This window comes from Falco biarmicus, chromosome 6 (genome assembly GCF_023638135.1).
Source record: "Falco biarmicus isolate bFalBia1 chromosome 6, bFalBia1.pri, whole genome shotgun sequence".
In the NCBI taxonomy this organism is placed as follows: Eukaryota; Metazoa; Chordata; class Aves; order Falconiformes; family Falconidae; genus Falco; species Falco biarmicus.
Window position 1 is genome coordinate 45,995,705 of NC_079293.1, and position 22,813 is coordinate 46,018,517.

The 22,813-nt window shown below is 39.6% G+C and overlaps 1 protein-coding gene across 1 annotated transcript in view; it reads left to right on the forward strand.

The window, feature by feature from the left end:
• The first annotated feature begins 5,693 nt into the window (after positions 1-5,693).
• Positions 5,694-22,813, forward strand: part of ESR1 (estrogen receptor 1) — a 193,574-nt gene continuing 176,454 nt past the window's right edge. The window contains exon 1 of the mRNA XM_056344214.1: positions 5,694-5,777. The gene's annotated coding sequence lies outside the window, so the exon portion shown is untranslated. The remainder of the gene's footprint in view (positions 5,778-22,813) is intronic.

Below are 22,813 nucleotides of genomic sequence, written 5' to 3' on the forward strand. Positions count from 1 at the left end.
ACATTAAACTATGATATGTATCCATGAAGGCATCAAAAAGAGTTCAGTTGTAGAGTCTCGTTCCTTGTGCTAAGAAAATGTGGGAATTAATAAGAGTAGCCCAGTTATTAGTGGGATAGACATTTGCTTTGAGTAGCATGCATTTCTTAGTCCCTGTTGGAAATAGCATATAGGACTGGGTTCTACTTAATAGCTTTGGTATAAATTTTCTGAATGCAACTACTGATTTAAATTTACTTTAATTTTATTGCTAGTAATTTAGCTAAATACCAAGATAAAGAAACTTGATTCTAGCAACAACAACAAAAGGGTATTGAACTGGAATAGGGCCTGATATACCGTTAACCAATTAACATTTTTATTCTAGGGCCAAGAAATACACATTTGCCTTTAACAGAATGACCGACCAAATTGCTGTCGATCAGCCAATCTGATAAAGGTCAGCTACTGAAAACCCAGTCTGTCAGCACACAAACTAAATGATCTGGGTAGTCATAAGTGTATTTGTTGTTTTGAAAGGAAAATACACCATTTTCAACGATGTACCTGTAGTGCATCAATTACAAACCTTTTCGTAAAATTTTATGGTGGAAATATTAATATCAACTTTCCTAGTGATACTTCTTGTTCATCAGGGGTCTTCAGGTATCTTGACAGCACAAACTTGGTCTAAATAAAATGGTGTCTTTTAACCCCTTTAAAATGTTGTTTACTTTTAGTTTAATCAAACAACTCTTTCCAACCATTCACCTGGCTGAATAAAAATGACAGGGATGGGAAAGAGGGATATGGAGACTATTCCTAAGATAGGCAATTATTTTATGTAGAGATCTAAATTTCAGGTTGTTGAATAAAACATTAACCGCTTTATGTTTACCTAAATTTGAACAGATTTTAAACTGGTTTAACTTTCCATAGGGATCTGGCCTGGAAAACCTAACCGTGGGATGTGCTGCAGCAGAGCCGGTCAGTGCTCTCGTGGCTGGTGCTCACCAAAGGGCAGGGTCAGTGCTGGGTGCCACAGGCAGGGCGCAGTTCTGGAGCAGCTTTCCTATGCAAGGAATTTTGTGCAGGAATAACTTATCCGTACAAAGAAATCCCCTTGTGTTCTTGGTGAGGGAGCTGATTTATTTGTCATGGTCTTCCTTATATCCCTTTTAAGAGAAGAATTAAAAAAATGTCATCCTCTAAATGTGATTGCCTGTGATACCATCAGCTGGACAAAGGTTTAACTCCGGAGTCAGCTTGAATAGTTGCATCACCATGCTGATCTCTATCTGTCCATGCCATGTCTGTCCGGAGGGAGTACTTTGTGTCTCTTGTAGCATCCCTCATACCAGGGAACAAACAGTATTTCAAGATGTATGTAGCTCTTGTTTTTGTAGAAGTTTCAGAAACCCACAGCCCCCAGAAAAACTATCATGCAAACCAGATGTTCTGTCTTAACAGGTAAATTATGTATTTATTCTTTTAGCATCCATTTTTCTTTTTTAAAGTACCAGAATTATTTGAAAGAGTGAAGCTGATCCCCCCTGCTATGCTGTGGGTGCCTTTAGCCATGTCTTTTGTCCTCTCGCTTTCCAGTTCTGGCATCTGTTATCTGCAGTCACTTCTGTTATATGGACAATGGTTTTTACATCCAGCCTCTCCCTTTCAAACAAAAGTGAAAACCACTCTCATGATTTTACAAAGATCTTAAAGGACTGAAGATTTACTCTTTTCAAGATCAGATATAATCATCTTTTAATAGAGATGAGAATTTCATGTGTGGTTTCACAGAATAAATTACATAAACGCAGTGTGAAAGCACTGCACAAAAATTCTCACTAATGATGCTGAATATATCTGCTTATACAATTCCTGTAAACAAATACGGTTACTGAAAATGCCTGCTAATTCTTTCATTGCTCAAATGATGCCAGTTTCAGTAGCTTGAAAATACAAGTTCATTGTCACTTGTTAAATCCTGATTTTTATGCTTGTTTTATTTTCTACTTCTGTTCCCTTATTAAGCTGGAGATCAACAGAAGTATTTCTGGTTTATGTGCTTGTTTGTGAGCAGAATCTTCGCTAATGCCAGCATTACTGTAGAGAAGATGTTGATACCGATAGGCTGCCAAACAAGCAAGATGGTATTTTCCCCCAGTTTATACAGTGACACTGTGCTATGAATGCATACATGAGTATATATGCATGTATCAGCAGTACTTGTACATGTATGTATACATGGCACTGAGAGAACAGTGTGTGTGAAGCTATAGTTTTATCTAAGGAGATGTCAGCCTCTCTATAGTGGCTTGGCAGGAGTCAAGCTGGCTGTATTTTGGAGCCTAAAGCCTACAGTTTTAGCCATCATATCAATCTCTTTCCTTCAGTGTTCTTGGAGGACACAGAGGATGTTTGTCTGGCAGCTGGAAACCCCCAGTTTTCCCCTGTCTGATAGACCTTTGGGGTTTTGTGCCATCTTTCTTCCTTTCTTTCCCATCTTTGTCCTTAGCGTCACCAAAGGGATGTGGGGAGAGAAGCTGGATGTTGGCACCGTGATTCCTGTCCCATGAGGACTTTCCCCACACGCTGTGATGGAAGCGTTTGGTTACCCTGATCCATCTAGAAGAACTTTGTTCCTCAGACTAACACACCTTCCCGATTGCAATTGTATCACCCTCACCAATCCCAGAGCATGTGGCCTCTCCAAAAAATCCTGAAGTGAGTAAGATAAAACGGCAGCAGTGCAGAAGCTCCTAAAGTGTTTTTTTTTTTTTTTTAGCCTGGTTTCTGATTTCCTTCTAAGTGTGTGTGTGTAAGAGTGATGATGGCTGTTGCACACTTTTCTGAACCTAAAAAGGGAAAAGAAAAAAGCAGTTTTGGACTGGTGTCAGAAAATATTACTGCTGCATGTCGTATGGAGTATGATCATTTAAAAACCCTGGACTTCTCTCCTTTTCTGTGTCATGGCCTCCATATCTTTTGTGCATATACTCTGAGCAGTTTTAAAATGTGTTTTTCATAGCTGACCTATACTTCAATACAGTTAGACATGTCAGTCTTCAGAGTGCAGCTGCTGAAGAGCAGAAAGAGCTACAGAAATGATCTAAAAAGCATTAGAAAAAAAGAAACAAAAAATACACTGCCATGTGGCTGTGTTCTGCCTACTTGGTGTGTGTGTGTGTGTATATATATATATATAAAATGTGAAACTGTATAGCGGGGAGACTGATTATTAACTGCCTGCATGGCATAGTCACATTTGAAATGAGTCGAGTCTGAATACACCTACCAGTGATGCCAAAACTCAAGCCATTTGGGAAACATCAAAGTGGCTGGCAGCTGTGTCTTGGGGCAGGGACTGACATTTTTTGAAAATATTTGAGAAATCTGTTCTGCGGACTTTCCTACAGTGACGAAAATGAAGGTCACTCACAGTGAGGATGTTCAATCAACACATAATTGAAAGCATGCCACAATTCTTTATGATTTGAGTTGGTTTGAATTGTGCAAACACAATTTCTGAGCCAGAAATATCTAAAAGAAGAGTAACTGCTCAGACAACAGAACCAGAAGAAATGGGATGAAACTAAAGTCGGAAAAGTGTTTTGTGTATTGAAGCCATTAATGACAATAGAGAGCCTGACAATACTTCTCCAAGAAATGGATGGTTTTTAAGGTGGCTTTAGAAGTGATTACACAGTAGAGGGAAATTTGAGGTGCAGAAAATTTCTGAGGAAAAGGAAGCATAGTTTTACATCCATTTTGATGCGATGAAACTGCTCAAGTTGGATAAAAAATAAAATACTTGAAACTACCTGATCCAAAAGATTCATTTAAAAAAATTGGCTTGTGCTTTCTTGCCTTTTTTTTTTCCATTGTCTGTATAAAAACAATATCAGTATTTTTCTGACTGCTTTTGTGTATCTAATACAAAGGCCTTAACTTGTGCACATCAAAGTGATGTCTGCTAACTTCCATAAGGTTGTGCTGGGTGATGTCTGATAAACAGGAGGCCATAAGTAATATTTCTCTTTTAAGGACTCTTTTTCTCATCTTTCTTCTGCATGCCTAACGTGCACTTATTTTATGTCTCAGTTCTGCCTATTACAAAAATAAATGTAGGTGATACTTTCTTTACCCGATTAAGTTGAGGCTGTGACAGTAAGAAATTGTTTAGGAATCTTCAGATGCTGGGGCACCAGAATCCAAGCTGATACATGGGCCTTAGCCCACCTGGTAGCTTCAGGTATCTGTTTTTTGAAGTTTTTGGATGATAAAAGTGTGTTCTTTGTGGGAAGGCTTGGCAGAGGAAGAAGTTAAACTACAGATTTGCAACAATAATCTTGGGGTGGTGAGCCTAGTCTGAATAGTTTTCAGGAAAGAGTTCAGAAGTGAAGGAAGATAAACTTTAGTTTTTCTTCTTCATCCTCTTCTGGACTTACCTTGCATTGAGCAGATACCAGATAATATTATTATGAGATGGAATAGGTATTTCTTGCTCTTCATCTTTTTCACAGATCTAAATCCAATGAAAATTTTTTATATTTACTTCTTAATAAAGAAAGGAGGAACCAGAGTAAGGTATTAAAAATATGATTTAAAAAACTTTCTGAAAGAGATATTTACTAGGTCATTTGTGTCAACAGTAATGTCTTGTTAACAGCAAAGCTTATCAAAATATTAGTGAAATAGACATGTTTCTATTAATTCTGTAAAAAAAAAAGTAGTAATTGTAGAGCTGGTTTTGTCTCACATGAAAACATTTCCCCTTCACAGTAGTTTTCCCCTGAAATAGTGAAAGGCTTAATGCATCCGTTTTTATGAATTGATTGAGTGGTTGTCATCTGTAACAGCTACATTTGTTGCTCAAGAGGAGCAAAATGAAACTAGCAGACAGCAGGGAAGGCAGAAGCAAATTAGATTTTAAAAATCTACGTCAGTTCTGATCTCATTTGCACTTTGCAATACAGTTGTCAAAATCTGTTTCTTAATAAGTAAAGGAGCACAGCCTGACTTTAGAATATGCATTGCTTAAACAAGATTTGTTCTGCTTTTCTGCTTCACAGACTTCCTCTTTCTTAGAAGCAAACTTTTTCAGAAAACAGGGGGCAGAAATGGAAGCACCATGACGGTGGGGAAGGGCCCTGCTGGCAGAGGAGAGCTCATCCCTTCCAGAGTCATGTCACAGAAACCCCGTATTTCTTAGTGTTGGGATGGCAAGGGATGACAATAAAACATGTGTTTTCCAGGGACATAGTAGTTGCCTTAAACGGTTTCAGGCCATCTCTGCCAGCTGCTGTATGTTTGCTTCCAGTATATGGTTAGGTCTCAGTAATATTTTTGTTTAACTCAAATAATGAAAAAAACCCTTGTGTGAAACTGTTTCTACACATGAAGATTTGTAGTGCTGGGAATAAAAATCATCATCTGGACTTCATTAAGATTTTCCTGGCAAGTAATAAATGCTGAAACATGTTTTGATTAAGTATCTTCAATAGCTGCAAAGGTAAGTGAGTTAAAAGCAGCTAGCATTATAGAAATAGGTCTACACGGTCTCTTAAAATTTCCACTGTTTTTTCCAGCCCTCAGCAAATGGTGGTGCTAGTACCTTATTTTTCATTCACTGTGTTTCCTCATTTCATGGTCATATCAGCCTCTTGGTGACTGCCAATGAGCAGATCCCATCATAGCTGAAAATTCAGGAACATGTGCAAAGAAGCCACCCAAATGGGCAAGAAATTTGAATATTCTCTCTCCTGGCTTTTTGCTTTAAAATGAGAAGACTGCAGGTATGAATCTGTCAAAGTAGGTAATTAATTTTTTTGTTTCTGTTTTGATTCACATCTGCTGTGACTTAATTGCATGTCTATATTTATATGTACAGAAAGTAAATGTACGTTTTTTCTGTGCTGCACCAATTGTGCATTTGTGTTCTAGACTATGAGAGCAGGACTCTCTCAGTCTGCTTTTGGGAGAATTGGCTTCTGGAGCAATAATCAGGAAGATGTAGGGTTCCCTTTTCCCAAAGCAGCAATGACAGTTTATTTACTGTACTTCAAGCAAAATACATTGTGTACAGCTCCTTGTGAAGTTCCATGTTGCAGAAATGCAGAAATACCCATTGGCATCAAAATAGTCTTTTACATTGTGCACTGGGTTGGGGAAGTACCGATGAGATAACTTTACCCTTAGTAATACATAATAACTATTGTCTACATTCAAAGTGTGTTTATTGAGTACATCAGAAAATGGTTTGGAGAATTTTCCAGAAATTACTGATGGCTTAGAACATTTAATGTAGCAGCAAGTGTGCAACTACTGTTAATTTCACCATTAAAAATTACAAGCTGGAAAAGCCGTTATGAGTTGTTTTGAGAGGTTTGTGTTTTATCACCAGCTTGAAATTGTGTTTCTGGCTGTTAGTCACTGGGCTGCCAAAATTCAAGTGGCTTGAAGTGTGGGAGCTACTGGATCTGCAGGGCAATAACGGGAAGGAGGTTATTTTATGGCTGATCTCCCTGCATATGTAGTGTGTTTCCCTGTGATAAAGTGGTTATATCAGCCCCACCTATTATTAAAGTTGTCTGACACTTCCCATTACAGACTTTGTTTTCAGATGCTTATAATGTAGTCAAACTATAACTGTCTGAGTTGAAATCTGACTTCTCCTTATGCTGGGCTGCATGACTGATGCAGGTCTTTGGGGAAAATTCTAGCTTAAATGCTTCGTGTAGAACTAAATCAAAATTATTCCCTTGATTTTTTTTTTTAAATAAGAATAGAGAAGTTGTTTTGCACAGTGAAGATAATCTCTTCTTTGTGGAACTCTAAATGTAGCTGTGGGATCTTTGATCTGCAGGTCATCATTTCATGATCTCATTAGTGAGAGGAGAGTCAGCGTAGGCTTTGTATTAATGTAGAAAATGTGGACCCTAATGGATTTTTCACGTATGCTGTGGGCTGCCAAAGGTATTTTCAAGTCCTGCTTGGCCCTCATTAAAGGAAACTTTCTTGCCTGAGTGCATCTGCGCTTTCTGAGTGGAGACTTGACTTGGAAGAGAAGTGGCCATTGGCTAAAGTACAGCTTTTATCTCTGTGAAATCAGCCTAAATCTGGCAAAGCTGTAAGCTGCTTAAAGAACACATAATTCAAAAACGCTCATGCTTGCTAGATGTTTTCAGCCTTATTCCCTAAAGTTTATCTCTGCATGCCTAGGCTGGGACGGTGCAGGGCTGAGAAGACATCTCCTGTCACTGAATTCCTGGGGTGCTGCTGGCTGTGCTGGCTCTGGACATCACTATGACCAGGGGCACTTTTCCTTCATTGGCTGTGTTTAATAAAGTTATAATATAAAATTATGAAATTGAAAATAATAACAGAGGAGAGCCTGACCTTGGCCAAGGGACCAAGGCGAGAGACTGCAAGGAGGGATTTAGTTGTAGAAGACCATGAAATACAGGGACTGGAGGCTTATGGGGCAGTGGAAACTGGGTATAGGGGTTACTCTGCTGGGTAAAATGCCCCAGGATTTAGGAGCTGGAATCAGCTGGATAGAGATTAGGGTAAGGAATGAGGAAGGGCGTGAAGGCGTAGATAGACAGAGGCTATTTTACGAAGTATGAACAGAAGAAATGGGGCCAGTGAGCCATATAGCCTAAGCAGGTATTTCTTGCAGGAGAGACTGGGAAGGTAAAAATTTTTTTCCACTCGAGTGTCTATGAGAAGATGAATTCTGATTAGAAGGCGAAGCAGTAAAGTCCAAAACTGTCTAAGAAAGGCAAAATGGGAAGAGTTATGTTGAGGATGGACCAGTCTAGGAAAGTCTGTAAGAGAAGGGACAGCAGATGGCTTTGTGGTGGATCCGTAGTTTTTAGTTCTTCACATGAATTGAGGGTGTCAGAATGCAGCACATAATTGAAATTTTGCACAAGGAAGCGTAATAGTTTTTCAAACCAAAAAACCTATACACAACATCTATTTTAAATGCATTAGCAATTCTGCAGCATCAGAGACTCAGAATGAGTAGATTGCAGAGATAAAATATCCCATGCAGCCTTGATTTTGGTCTTGTTTGTTTGCACCCTGAAAATAAAAAAAAACCTCTTTGCCTAACACATGCACAAAATAGGAGATTGAATACTCTGTGGGAGGTCATGTCACAGTCCTTTTAATGTTATTGTAAGGCCAACAGCAAAGGATTTTAATAAATACATCGCACTGGCTGGTACTTTCACTAGAGAATTATCAAAGAGGGCACTTATTTAAAACAAGTGGAGGGGAGAAGGTGACAAAAAGCTGCTTGTTCTAACCTAAATAGTATGCCAGATTTTAGAACAAATTATGAAAGAAATAATTTTAAAAACTGAACAGTTCAGTTGGAATTAAGAGGAAAATGAAATTGATGTTAAGATGTATCCAGCAAAGTAGCAATGAAAATGTACAAATGGAAACAATGAAGGCAACTGGTTTCAGCTTTTATGTTTCTTTACTTCAAATGCCTGATTTTGCAACTCCGATAATGTTCTTTTAATTCTTGTGTTGGAGGAAATTAGTTGGTTTTCTCCTCAAGACAGTCCATTAATGTTATAGTATACATGTGGAGTGGATGACAGTGGATCAGCACTCAAGAGTGAAACTGGCAGTCACTCAGCTTTTCCTGTAGGATACTGCCTAAAGGTGTGTAAAAGCTCTGTATAGCTACCATGTCAATTTGAATTACTACCATGATGTCTGCTGAATACTTTTTTAACCACGAGACTGGTATTTAATTACAACCCACTAAAATATGGTGCTTTCCTCAGCCCCCGCCCCTCTACCTTCCCCCAGTACTGACAGGTGTGCATATAGTTTTATTTTACTTCTTGAATCTGTTGTGAAGAATGAAACGTTTTCTGTTATCTAATTTTTCACAAATGTTTACCTCTATTCGTATTATTTCTTACTAGGTGGTTTGCATCTGTTTCTCTTAGAAGATTTTGCCTGCTTAATGAGCAGAAGACGAGCTCACTGGTAGAACAAAACCCTCATGTATTATAATATTCTTTACCTGACACTGGCAGCTTGCACTCGAAGGGGAAGGTTTATGCTTTTAAGTTAAAACACCCAGCTTAGGTGCCTATTAGGAATGGTCTCTGGTTGTCCGCTCAATGGAAAGGGTTTAGTTTGTAGTTTAGGACCCACCTCTTTCACTAATTATATAGGAAGCTAAAATGAGACATACATATCAATAATAAAGTTACATTGTCAAAAAAAAGTTCAGCAGCATGTTATCTTTTGGTAGTCATCTGTTACTGTCTAGTGAGACAGTCTCGTTCACACTTACCACTGCAGAGCTGTCATGAGAAGGCCTTTAATGATGAGCCTTGTTTTCATTAGATGCAGCAGCCAGTGTTCATATATTTCTGCTTGTGAAATCAAATTCTGCCACAAGCAAATCGAGGGTGTGTGATTTAATAATTTATGAGGTGAAACGGTTATAATTTTGGAGAAAATGCTGAAGCTTGAGTTCCCATTCGGTCACAGTAATTGTAATGGTAAGCAGAGAGAAACAACAACTCCCAGATATGTTTTAATTAGAACAAAGTTGTGACTATGCCTATTCCTAAGAGCAAATTCTGTTTGCACTGTGCTGAGAACCCCTTGATGCACTTAGCAATTTGGAAATTTTGAATTCAGAATAAAAGCTTCAATTATGTTATTTTTGCACTTTGTGTGCCTTAAATAGAATCAGCAAAAAATGAATAGGCAAGATTTAATTTTTTTCAAACCAAGTAACATACAAATAAAACCATATGATGACAAACAATAGCTCTTGTGTCCTATTCCTGCTATTTGCAGGTCCATATAATGGTCCTTTGGCTAGCTAACAAAACTCATAAAATGCTTTTAGGCAGCTGTGTCCCATTAAAGCCACATGTTACATCAATAGGAAACCATAGAAGTGCAGAGTTGACAGGGATTTTACTTACTTATCTCCATAGACTGGGAAAGGATCAAGCATACCATCCTGGAAGATATTATGAGCCCTCAGGGAAGGAGATTCCACATCTCTTTAGACAGACTATTTTGGCACTTCCCTTCTCTGACTATTAGACAGCTCTTTGTAATATCCAGTCCAAGTTATTTTGCAAATTTTCTTTCTCATGGTGGACATGGTAAACTATTGATTACTGTCCTTTAATAGTGCTCTATTACTTATTGCAAGATTTTTGTCATATCTGTTCCCAGCCTCCACTTCTTCAGAGAAAAGAAACCCAATTAGTAGCCTTTTTTATCTTTTCATCACCTTTTCTGTTCAAGTTCTCTAATACTGTTACAGTCCCCCGGATTCTGATCTTTTAACGCTTTTCTTGAAATTGGATGACATTAATTCTTCATCTGAGGATCCATCAGTGACAAATACAGCAAATTAATGGCTTCTATGCATATATGGGATGCTTTGACTGCCTAGCCAAATATTCTGTCTTGTGTTTGTGCGTTTGATCTGATTATATTCTATAACTTAGTACTTCATAGTTAAGTTTTCCATAATGTAAAAATAATATAGAACATAGACATGAATATCTGCCCCTTGGCTATGGTCAAAGTAAAAGGAACTGTAGAACACGGATACAGGTCTGACTTAAAAGAGTTATCTTTTCTTAACAGTATTTTGGTTAAAAACCTGAATTATACACCTGCGGGAAGGAACTTTGTTAGCAGTGTCTCTTAAGAGTCGAAAGTTTCTCAGTTTTCTTCATGCTTGGAGATAAAATGAGGAACAGTGAACTAGGATAAGACTCATCAGCCTGAAAATAGATTAATTGTGGGGTATTGGCTAGAAATCTGCAAAGTTGTGAGTGGCATTGACTATCATTTCTTTCAGTGCACGAAATCTAACAGAAACGAGGTTCAAAACAGAGGATTTATTTTTTTTTAAATTATTTTTTATTCTTTTTTAATGTAGCAGGTGATAGACTTTGGAAGTTCCTGTCCAAGTATGTTCTGGATAATTCACACATGTGATAGTTCACATATATTCAAGGGCAAATTGATAAGTATGTGGAAAAGATTATATACATGGTTAGTAAGTGGGTAAACCAAGGTCAGTAAATGGATAAACCAGATCCATTTCAGGAAATACCGTGAGATGGGAATGGCTAGAGGGTAGTAATGTACTCAGAAGTGTCATATGTAATTGCTCACTGAGCATCTGCTTCTCATCAGTGCTGGAGATGAGACACTAGAAGAAATGGACCCTCTGTCTGAACCAATGAACCAATTTCAATGCTGTCATGCTACCAGAAACCAAGGCAGTTTCCTAACAGCATTGCCTTTTCACCAGAAGTTTGAAAGAAAATTTTCTTTTTCCCCCACCCCCACTCAAGGGGAGAAATACTATCTCCCTTCCAGTGGCACCTCTGTACATTATTTCACCAGGCTGACTTTTAACCTTTCAGGAACTATTCCAGTGTGAAAGTGTTTAGGCAAACTGGGTGGCCCAGAATGAAATGAAATGTATTAAATACCATTATGATTTAGTGGATCAGGAAAGAAAACGGTCCCTCCTTCAGTAAGTGTTAGTATTGCAGTTTAAGAGGTAACAAGAAGCATACACTAAAAATTAAAAGAAGCCGAAGAGAATAAACCCCCAAACATATCAGTTTATTCTGTGCAAGCTTCATTCAAACAAAGGACAGCATTTCAGTTAGGTGTAACTGTGATATAGATATCATATGTGTAGGTCCTAATCTGTTCTCCCAAATTTTCTCTGCAAAATGCAGATAGAATGACAGAGGAAAGGACGGGAAAGAAGGGAAGGCAAGGGAAAGAAGATTCTGTTTGAACTGGAAAACGCAGAGAGTTTCAAAAATGAAAAGAAAAATGTTTCCTTATTCACTAGTAGATCCTTTATAATCTGACAAGTGGCTGTGTCTTCGTGTATAAATCACTTGTTGATAAGTGAAAAAATATTAAGATAAACTCTCTAAATGAAGGCTGGAATTGAAACTAGCTTCTAAAATAAACTCACAACCCTCCCTTTACCTAGCAACTCATGTCTGGATGGTGTACCAGTGGAAGACATCAAATTTGCCGTGAGGTCAATGGCATGCAGCATTACCAAAAAGAGACATCTGTGTTTCAGACCTTGGAAAGGAGATAGCACTTTAAAGCATTTGTCTGTGCTCGTTAAGCTTGTTCATGGGTATGGAGGAGTTGCATACAAAGATTCTTTAAAAAAATCCAGAGAAAGTAATTTTTTTGTCAGTGAAAACTCAGAGAGGGCAGTAAATCGTTCAAAGGAGCAGCCTGGTTTTTTTCTATCTGGCATAAAGGACTGACAGATTGGGCCTGCTGTACAGCACAAGGTAGAATATTCAGACAGAATTCATGGAAAAAAGTATATTTTTAAATTCAGGACAGAAGACAGAGCTCTGGATGGCTATTCCTCGGCAGTAAGATAAGAGAAAGATTGTTGGTGGCTATATGGAGGTTGTGGGAGATTTCAAATCTGGAACTTGAGGTCCTAGAAATAGCAAAGCTGCTCGCATCAGTGCAATTTACATTTTAATCCTGCCTATAACTGAATTCAAAGTATTTAATATCATAATAAAAAGTTGTTCCTAGGCCACTGTTTGATTGAGGATTAATGTAGTCCTCTTTTGAACAAAACAAAAGGTTAAGAGATGAAAAGCTATTTCAGAAGGTTTTAAGTATCTTCAGGCATATTTTCCATAGTTTTGATTATTTTTAAGTGTCTGACTTGCTCAAGAGTTGGAAATCCCAGGATATTGGCTGATGACTGCTTTGGAAGACTTCTTCAGAGTCAGGAATATTTCATTAATTGATAAGGATTATTACTACATTATGCTTCTTTTCATTATGTTAAATATATTTTCTTCTTCCTTGGTACCTTTTAAACTTCTGAACACCACTGAAGTGCTCTTAAACATCACTTAGTCAATATAGATTATGTGACTGTTTATATCTTTCCTTGTAGGTCACCCATGCTAGCACCTTTTTTTTTTTTCTTTTCTTTTTCCTTTTTTCTTCTTTCTTTCTTTTTTTATTTTTCTTTTTTATTTCATCATTTTTTTTTCTATTTTTTTCTCTCTTTTTTTTTTTCTTCCAGTGGGGACTTTTCCTTGTCAACATCTTTATGGCAAAAAGTTCCCCCAAATTCATATAATGTCCCAAAGCCCTTAAGAGAATACTGTCCCATTGCAGATGTCTGCAATATAATGTGGTATTTCTTTGGTTTGTTGCTACATCCTACAAAAGATTGAACCCTTCCCCCTACAAGCTCACAGTTCATCAGAGGAACAATGCTTGACCTGAACAGAAGGCATCTCAGACCACGCAGTGAAAGCATCTCTTTGCTATCTGCTTCTTGATTTAGCAGTCTTGGGTTAGCTAAAATCTTATAGGCTTCGGAGTAGCATGGACTTTCAGTGAACATTATTCAGCTGGTCCAAAAGACGTACTCTCAACAAGGTATTCCCATTATGCCTCAGTGGCCAGTTCCTCCCTCCTCCCATCCCTCCATGTGCCAGGGCACCCTGTGCAGGGTGCAGCCAATGCTGTCAGGTACATACTGACCCCTCTAGAGGTAGCATAGGATGCTCTCCTGGTTTTCTTTTTCTCTCTCTTTTTTTTTTTTTTTTTTTTTTTTTTTTACTGGGAACATTGACAGAGTTTGTGGTGAGCAGGTGGTAACCATGGACAAGCTGGGCTGAATCATCTTTAAACCAAAAGCAAATGGAAGGTGACTGGAGAATTCAAGATGTTTTTGCCATCAAGAGGTTAGTGCATGGCTCACAGATCCAAAGAGGAGCACCACTATGCAGCAGGAAAACTGCACTGTGCAATTGAGCTATGTCCATTCACACAGGGTTTAAAGAAAAATATTTCTTTTATAAGCTTGCAAGGGCATTAATGCAATAATTAAACAAGTATGCTGTCTTCTCAGTCTTGTGGATGTTAAGTAAAATGTCTTAAAACTGACCCTATTATAGATTGCATTCTCTGTTCTTTCCAAATGTTAACTAGTCATAGCAGTGTAACTGTAGATAACTTATTTCACTGAATTTGGCAATGTTGCTATCCAGGTCAGCTGCAATTAATTTTTAAGTTATGATTTTTATAATATATCAAATGCCTTTCTTACTGTCACTCCTTTCACTAATTTTATAATTGTTTTTTTGGAAAGAGTCAGGGATTTCTGGCAAGCTTTTTCTCTTATAATTTTAATACTGTTTGATTCACATAAAGCTATTGCTAGCCAGTAAATATTTTTTTAGTGTTTGTTCCATTTGTTGTTTAATGATAAAGATAAATTTACAAGAAGTTTACCAGAAATACTCCTTGCTTTTCTCCTTTCTTTGGAAGGAGTACTTTGCTTCTTTTTATCCTTCCTTTCAGTATCTCCCTAGATATTAATAACTTTTTGAGAAGATTGGAAGCTTTTCTCTACAGGATAATTCTCAGAATTTGCTGTGGGGTTCATTGCCTGGACTCATGTACAGATGTTATAAAATTTCCACTTACCTCCTACTTTCCAGCAGATCTTTCTTTCTAATTATACAACCAGAGAACTGAAGAGTCTGTAATCTTGGAAAAAAGTGATCCTGTGCCCTTGGGGAAGCTGAGATCCAGTGTGTTTTAGAATCAATTACTGCAGTATCAGCTGCTTTGCTGGGTGCTGGGTAGAGGGTCATCATCACTGAGCTTGTAGCTAAAAGTACAGAAGCCTATGGTGTGCGTTCATGCTGTTCAGACATGGTGAGTTGGAGAGCAAGCTTGGCCACAGTAGTGCACTCTTTATTACCAGGTGCTTAGGTATGGCAGGTGACACAAATTATGCAGAGTGACTTGAACCTTTTCACAGTTGTTATTTTATGGGTTAAAGCACTCTCATCAACTGCAGTTGACCTACATTGCTAGATACTTTGCCGCGGTTTTCAACAAGTGAGAAGTATTAACATCTGTGTACAATGACCAGTCTTTAAATTCTCTGCAAATATTGTCCTCTGAGATTTTACTTCCCCATCCCTGATGAATAGGTATGATCAGGTTACTTCTGTGTGCACAGATCACTCTGGAAATTTTCCGAGAAATGCCAAGAAGTGCCAAGTGTCTTTTGGAACGGTTCTGCTGCTACATTAGCAAGCCAAAGATTGCTTTGGCTGGCTCAAACAGTGCCCTAGGGTACAATCTATCAAGTGTTTATCTCTAATAGTTGGTGTTTAACATTATCCTCAATGACTAATGGATTCGAAAATTCTTTGTTGTTACCAGTTACGCAAGCACATCATTCTGCTTTTTCTCCTAAGCTGTTCTTTTCTTCCTAATTATCAATTTTATCATCTCCAACTACATTTGGAAAGCAAACCAAAAAATGTCCTTAAATCTGGCAAAAATCCACAGATTTACCCCTGAATTCTTCAACATTTTAGCATTTCTCTGCACTTTACCCTCCACGCAATTAGTTCTTTCCTCACTGTCACTATTTTCTAGTGCTCCTGGGAGGAGTGGAAGGAAGGGGAGGAGCAAAGAACAAGCACTGATATATTTATTTTATTTTCCCCCCTATTTCAGCTCTTTCTCCTTTCAGCTTAATCTAAAATCCTGGCACACTTCTCACAGATGTTCGACCATTAGCTTAAAGTAAACAGAATTCTTGTCAGCCTTTTCATTCTTCTTCTTTTTCCTCTTCCTGTTCCCTGCACCATCCATACTTTTTTGGTCTTTTGACCACAGTGCAGAAAACTCTCATCCTTCATGTTGCCTAAGCCTGAGTATCAGCTTTGGTTTGGACATCCCTGCTGATGTTCAGTCTAAGTCTGAACCACTACTCAATATTACATACTTTAACTAAAATTAAATTAAAATTAATAAAAAGTAATTAAGTAAATTTAAATTAATATCTAATCTTATCCAGGCTCTTATACTAGACAGTAGTGCATACTTATTAGATTTTCAAGCAGATGATTTGTGTTTTCTCTCCACTGAAGGCATCTCTCCCATGCAGGAGGAGTTCCTTGTTCCCAGTGAAATCCAGAACACTCTGCTACAGAGCTTTGGGATCTGCCTTGAAATGCTCTCTCCTCTGGGACTTAACTCAAATGCACAAGCACAGCAAACACTGACTCACTGTCTATGTGGTCCAGGCATAAGAAGATAAAGCTTCTCGTGGGCATCATTGGTGCAAAGGAGCTGGACTGTCTGCCTTGATAAGGGGGCAGGATCGTAGCATCACTTAGACTGGAAAAAAGTCCAGCCATTAACCTAACACTACCAAGTCCACCACTAAACCATGCCCCTAAGTGACACATCTGCAGGTCTTTTAAATGCCTCCAGGGATGGTGACTCAGCCACTTCCCTGGGCAGCCTGTTCCAATGCTTGACAGCTCTTCCACTGAAGGCATTTTTCCTAATATCCAATCTAAACCTCCCCTGGTGCAACTTGAGGCCATTTCCTCTTGTCCCATCACTTGTTACGCAGGAGAAGAGACCAACACCCACCTCACTACAACCTCCTTCCAGGTAGCTGTAGAGACCAATACAGTCCCCCCTGAGCGTCCTTTTCTCCAGGCTAAACACCCCCAGTTCCCTCAGCCGCTCCCCATCAGACTTGTGCTCCAGACCCTTCCCCAGCTCCGTTGCCCGTCTCTGGACACGCTCCAGCACCTCAGTGTCTGCCTTGCAGTGAGGGGCCCCAACCTGAACACAGGTTCCCTCACCGGTGCCGGGTACAGGGCGGCGATCACTGCCCTCGTCCTGCTGGCCACACTGCTTCTGACACCAGCCAGGACGCTGTTGGCCGCCTTGGCCACCTGGGCACACTGCTGGCTCATGCTCATGGCTGTCACCCAGCACCCCCAGGCCCTTTCCCGCCAGGCCCTTTCCAGCCGCTCTGCCCCAGCCTGTAGCGCTGTGTGGGGCTGGTGTGACCCAGGTGCAGGACCCGGCACTGAGCCCTGTTGAACCTCATGCAGTTGGCTGGGCCCATCCAGCCTGTCCAGGTCCCTCTGCAGAGCCCTCCTGCCCTCAAGCAGATCAACATTCCTGCCCAACTTGATGTCATCTGCAAACTTAGTGAGGGTGTGCTCAATTCCCTCATGCAGATCATGGATAAAGATATTAAATAGAACTGACCCCAATACTGAGCCCTGGGGAACACCACTTGTGACCAGCTGCCAACATGATTTAACTCCGATCACCACCACTCTTTGGGCTCAACCACCCAGCCAGCTTTTAACCCAGCACAGAGCGCACCCATCCAAGCCATGAGCAGCCAGTTTCTCCAGGAGAATGCTGTGGTCAATGGTGTCAGAGGCTTTACTAAAGTGTATGTAGAGAAATCACAGCCTTTCCCTCATCGGCTAAGTGGGTCACCTTGTCACAGAAGGAGATCAGGTTAGTCGGGAGGACCTGCCTTTCACAAGCCTGTGCTGACTGGTCCTGATCAGCTGGTTGTTCTGTATGTGCCCTGTGATGGCACTCAAGATGATCTGCTCCATAATGATCCCAGATAAGCCAGGAATGGCCTTTGCCTTCAGTAATGCTGGGGGTAAGGGGAGGCAGGGAGCTGGGAGTATTTAGGAATGCTGGTCAGGGGGGAGCGGGCAGCTGGAGGCAGAGGACAAGGGGTTACTGGGTGTGCTTTGCCCTCTCTTGGGTGGGGAGGGAGGCAGCTCAGGACAGGAGAGCCGTGCCATGAGCGAAGACTGACCAGTTCTTCAGACTGCTGATTCTGGAGAAAAATTGAGCCAGGGTATGGGCTGGAAGGAAACAAAAAGTGTGGGAAAGGTTAGGAAGAGGAAAGCAAGTGGCTGAGGGGCTTAAGGAGTGTGATTTGGGAATGAGCTTGCGATGGGATATGGAGGGACTTGAAGGAGGGTAGGACTTGTGACAAGTGGCAGATGTGGAGACTGCTCTGTGGTGAGCTACCTCAGACTTCTGTTGTGGGTTACACAATATGGGAACTCTGTTAATTAAAAAATGGGCAGAGTCATCTGATTAATTATGTTCCTCTTTTGTTTAACATGAGCTTCTGTTCTTCACAAATGCAGAGATTAGTTAGAAAATTTTGCCGAAAAAGTAAAAAAAAGTGAAAATAAGTTAAAACCCCCCAAAAAACCTCAAACCTGGGACATACTTTTTTTGAAATAAGATATGACTTTTGGCTATTTAGGATTTGTAGCCATGTGGAATGACAATTCTGGGGGAAAAAACACCCAAAGATTGGGAACATGGAAGAATGAGGAATTTGTTTTCAGATAAGAAATATGCTTGAAGGGAAGGAAACAGGGCATAGGGGCAGAATTACGTCATCTAACTGTGCCTGCCGAGTTGCACGCACCTTGCTCTTGGTTTAGCTTTTTGGCCTGTCTGACATAAGCTATGGTAGTATTGGAGAACGAGCCTGTTACTACTACGCTAATTAAGATTTCAAAAGCGGTATTTCTGAATTCTGTATGAGTTAGAACATAAGGCTGGGCAGCTTGTTGATCTGTAGAGTAACAGTTTGTCTAAATAAGTCAGTCGTGAGCTCTGAGTTTATGTCCCAGTAACTGTAGCCTGCCTGAACTCTATACCTCACTTTTACCTGTAAGGTCACACTTAAAAAAAACAACAAACCAAAACCAAAAAAAACCCAAAACAAAAAACATTAGGGCTTACTTAGCAGTTCCCTTTTTTCTCAGTTTTCCTGTGAGTTTAATTTTTAGGCCTTTACTATCTTTTAGGTAGAATTTAGCCATAGATTTCAGTGCAGACTTGCAAGGGCAAAAGTGAATCACACTGCTTGGTTTGCCTGTGCCAGAGCCCTGCAAGAGCAAGGCAGCTGCCAACGCCACCCACCAACCCACGAGGGAAGGAATACCTGAGTGAGCAGAGGCTACTGCTGGAGGAAGGTCTTGCAGTTAGTGCTGACCAAGCTCACCTGGTTATTTTGGGCAGCTGAGGAGCAGCAAGGCTGGTTATTTAGGGCTCTACATCAGCCTCTCTTTTTGCCTTATCCTTTCCTTAACCCTCCATCTTCCTGCGTTCTGCCCGCACAGTTATCCTCCCTCTTGCAGAGCACTCATCTGTTTCTGAGAAGGCTTCAGACAATTTTGTTACAGGGTTGGGGTGAAAAACAGATAACTGAATTTGAGAAAAAAAAGATTGAAATGAAAGGGTAATGTTATGGTTCAAATGGCACACCATCAAAAGATTTGCTACCTCTGATAGAGTCCTACGTAAAGATAAGTGTGTCAGGGTTGCTCTTGATTGAGTAAATTTGCCTGAACTGTGCTTCATTGGATCCATTTATCACTCAGCAGCCTGGTGGGATTGCTGCAAGGACAGAGATGTGTAACAAACTCAGAGCAAGGTGGCTGTTATGTTCATGTAGTGTGAATTAACCTATCAGTATTTAATAAGGTTAATACACTTCCCCCCTCCCCCCTTCAATTCACTTTCATTTCATACACAAAGATAGAAATGAAGAAAAAGGATTTTTTCTTTTCTGTCAGCAGTGACTACTTAGAGTACAAGATTCAAGGAATATTCTTGGCTTGCATATTAAAGAAGCATGCATTGCTTTGTTGCAGAGACTGCTTCCTACCACTTAAAGAGTGCAATCCCAGAAATTTAGAAGTCAGTTTGCATGTCCTTGTAAATTTGTTATGTTCCTTTTTATTTTTTGTTTTTTTGGTTAATATTTTCATGGAATCTGAAAATGAAAAGATTGTAATTTTTTTTTCAAAAAAAGAGCAATAGTAAACATAAAGGCAGTTCCTTTTCTTCTATCCTTTTTTATATATAAAGAGGTGTCAGATTTTCTCCCCTATTTTTAATAGGAAAAAATGGTTTTAAGATGTATTAAAGTATAGAGTGTTTTTAAGGATAAATTTGCTGGTGGTTTCTGCCAAATGGTTCTGCAAAGCAGGACTGAGACCAGGACAGGAGAACCTCCTTTCATTTATCTTTCTTGTTTCTCTGTTAGGTTTGGGCTTTTTTTGTAGATTTTCTCAAGAGTGTGCTTTGTGAAAATACAGCATGTTAAGCTAGAGCTAAGAGGAAAGTCCTTGGGTTGCTGTTCTTTTTCCTCAAATAACCTTTCCCAAAGACATACATGTATTGTTGCTTATGGTTTACAGAAGCTGCATCTGGCTCAGGAAGCCTCCACAGATGAAAATAGCTGGAGGTTGGCCAAGTATGGGGGGATGTCACGGGTGCTTACCTGTTCCTGCTCTTTCCTAGATGTTTGCTTACGGGTGGCGTCGGAGACTTGCTGCTGGGTAGTTGTCTGATCCAGTACAGCCTGCCCTGGCTACTGTCTGACAGCCTTTATTTCTCTGAATATGGAGGACAAGGTTTGCTCTCCATCACTCCTTCTAGAGGTGACTCACACGTGAGGGCTTCTCAGGAGCCCTGCCTTGTGAGGAGGAGACATCCCTGGCGTCCAATTGGAAACTCACTTTCTTGGGAACCAGGCACTAAGGTGTGTGTGCATGTGAGGCTCAGCTGTTGCCAATTAATTTTGTCTGATCTTCAAAGGGAAAATGAATTTAATACCTTCAGTCTATCAAAAGGAAGAGTGTGAGAGAAGCATTTCATGGCATCACCTGACTGCTAGTATACTGGTCAAATCTAATCATTACAAATAGGGTTTGGTTCAAGCAATGAGAGCTTACTCTTAGGATTTTATGCCACAGTCTTCAACTGGCTACAGGGAAACTTGATGTCTTATGCTTTCAGTTTTGCTCATCTGTGTCCCAAAGGTTTAGATATTGTTTGATATCCAGGGCACAGAGAGCTGGGCCTGTGGAAGCTACAGGTGGAGACTCAGAGCTTTGCTGATGTTCATGGTTTCCTGTGCTAGCAAACGGATGTGGTGCAGCTGAAGCTGGTGATTCTGTCCTGTATGAAAATTCACAAATGTGGATGTTTGCTGGTTTCTGGCTACCTACATGCATTTGGCTCCTCATCCCACTTAGGAGAAAGGCTGTTGCTTCAGCTCTGTTTCTGGGTGATAGTATTGTATTTCCTCTTTTTGCTCACAGATATCTTTGTATTCATGGACAGGGTGGGGTTTGGTTGTTTGACTTGGCAAGTTACAGGTTAACCTGTGTACTGTGCATGAGTGTGCATCACAGTTCACCCCCTCCTTTTGAAGAGGACATAAGCAACTAGTGAGAGGCAACGAAGTCAAATTTAAATTCAGGGAATATGAACGAAGTCTTGGAAGGAGAAGAGAGAGATATTCCTTTTCACTGTTTTCTCAGTTCCTCCATTGAAAACTCAGATACCACATTTTTTTCCATGAATCCTCTAACCGTTCTTTGCCTGCAGACCCTCTCTTATCCTTTAACACTCCACTTCTATAATATAAAAATAATAGGGCTGAAAAGGGTGTGGATCTGAAGTGGAAGTATATGCCCCATGCCAATGGAAGGAGACATGGGTTGCTGTTGAAAATTCAGCCTCTCAGGAATAGAGGAAGGGTCTGGGTGGGAGAGGTGTCCCCCCTGCTGGGTGTCCTGGCTGCTGCACTCATCCTGCCCTGACTGTAAGGGCAGAAGAGCTGGTAGCAGTACCAGCAATGCTGGGAAAGAAAGAAAAGAGTTTTGGAGACTCCCCATAAGCAGGTAAATAAATGTTTTATAAATTCCTATTATTCTGTGACAATCAAAATCATTAAATCAAAAGTTTTTTTCTGCTAAGTGTTGCAGACTATGCCATGTGTTGGAGGTTGTACTGTGTGTTGGTGTATTTCTATTGGCCAAATTATTTTGGAACCTCAGATGATTGTTCATTTTAAACAGATCCTGTTCTCTAAATATTAATCTTGTAGAGGCTAAGTTAAATAATGAGAGAAATAATAGAAATTCCTTTTGACCTAACTGACATTAATGACTAGTGACAATTTCCTAAATATGCAACCTGAGTTGAATGCGCTTTACTACTAATGTGCTGCTGTATTGCTGGAGTAATTTGTGTTTATTTTCTAACTGCAAGATAGGCAACTTCTGCAAGGATTGTCTTCTTGCTGTACATTGTTCTGGGTTAACTGCATGAGTACTGAAACAGTGTGTGTAGTATGAAGTACTTTAAACCTAGAATTAGCTAGCTAGTACATTTAGAGAAGGATGAAGTTCATGGCAAAAAAGCTCATTTTGCTTCTCAAAAAATGTTTATAAAATTCATTCCAGTTCCACCAATTTTTCCCCAGTTAAAATATGAAAAAAGCAGCATGAAATATCATTAACTTCCTGTTTTGTTATATTAATGGTAAAAAAGTTTGATGTTTTGATAGAAAATCAGCTTTAATTTTGAAACTTCTTTAATGACATTAACAGTAAATGTTTTCCTTTTTCAAATATCTGATGGTAGCCACTTCCTTTCTGTTAAACAAAATGTTTTTTGATAATCTGTTGATGGTTTCTTCTTGCACCCTAGTATTTTCAGCATTTCCATGTGGTGGACATACTTAAGTGATAAGTTGGAAGAATGAAGGCAGAAGACAGAAGGGACATTACATTTGTTTTTCTCTAAATTTCTTGTACCAAACATGTAGTCCATACCTTTCTAACTCTCTTGATCTTCCCTTTTGTCTTTCTTTTTTGCTCAGCTCCATCCCACACCAAATCATAAAAAGAAACTATTACTTGAGAGGTCTATTTTCCCTTGATGTCACTAAGCCTTTTTAAAGAAGTGACTAGAAAATTGAAACTAACTCTATTATTAAATTGTGCTACTAATATAAAGGGGCAGGTGATCAAATGTTAGAGTTATTTGAGTTTCAACTGAAAAATACTTGTGTTAATGACAAACCTTAGCTTTCCCTTACTAATTC